We start from the raw sequence: 1,093 nt of genomic DNA on the forward strand, positions 1-1,093 counted from the left end.
TGAGGTGTGAATTGTGTCTGAGTATGAGTGTCGTTTGTGTGTGTATGTGTATCCGTGTGTGCCTGTATAATAATATTGTGAGTGAGTGTGTGTCAGTGTACGTGTGTGTGTGTGTGTTTGTGTGTGAGTGTGCACGTGTGTGTGTGTGTGTGTGTGTGTGTGTGTGTGTGCACGTGTGTGTCTGTGCGTGTGTGTGTGTGTGTGCGTGAGTGTGTGTGTGATTGTGCGAGTAGTTTGTGAGTGTAGCGAGTAAAAGAGTGAGATGCCTTGAACTTTACCCAAACCTCGCAAATTGATTTTTTTTAAAATCAACGTTCGCAGAGACGTGCACATGTTACACACTAGATCTAGCAGCACAGGGGTCAGTGACCTGCTCAGACATTTAGGTCAATTCTGGATAAACGGGCATTTCCGTCCGGCCGAATGTCCGTCTACTGGCGTCAGTAGTCTAGCGGTTAGTCTGCTGGACTTGTAATCATGAGGTTGCGGGTTCGGGGGTTCGAGTCTCGATTCAAGTCCGACGTTGTGTCCTAAGGAAAGGCACTTAACAGTACACGAATTTTTCTCACTTCACCCAGGTGAGAATAGGTACAGTGAAAGATCTTGTCAGTACTTTAGGTTTATTTTAGCTCCTATAAAAATGGCAGCTTGCACTGTATGCTTCCCAGAAATTTTGAGATTATTTCAGAATAATTCAGTCCTTTCTTGTAGGCCTACACCTTACTCTTTTTTTTGGGGGGGGGGGGTGTCCAAGGAGGGCCTTCTGTGGGCCGCGATGTGGCCCTGAACTAGATCTAGCAGTAGCAGGACATGATAAAGTTGGCCAAAAACTAACTCATTTTCCCTTAGATCTGTCACACCCAAAAAAGGAAAACAGGTCAAATTCCGATTTTCAAAAAATGAGACCTCGATTTCCTTACAGTGGTGAACGCAGTGCGTACCCATGAACATGTAGTACAAGGAACGAGAAGAAAAAACGGAGGGGTAAGAAGAAAAGAACTGCTGTAAGTTTTTGAGAAAGAATGTTTTTATTGGTCTCGTCCTGGAATTCTATTTACTTGAGTCTGAGAAGCCGGTAAAATAAGCTATGAGA

Source organism: Aplysia californica, unplaced genomic scaffold (assembly GCF_000002075.1).
Source record: "Aplysia californica isolate F4 #8 unplaced genomic scaffold, AplCal3.0 scaffold00195, whole genome shotgun sequence".
Classification (NCBI taxonomy): domain Eukaryota; kingdom Metazoa; phylum Mollusca; class Gastropoda; order Aplysiida; family Aplysiidae; genus Aplysia; species Aplysia californica.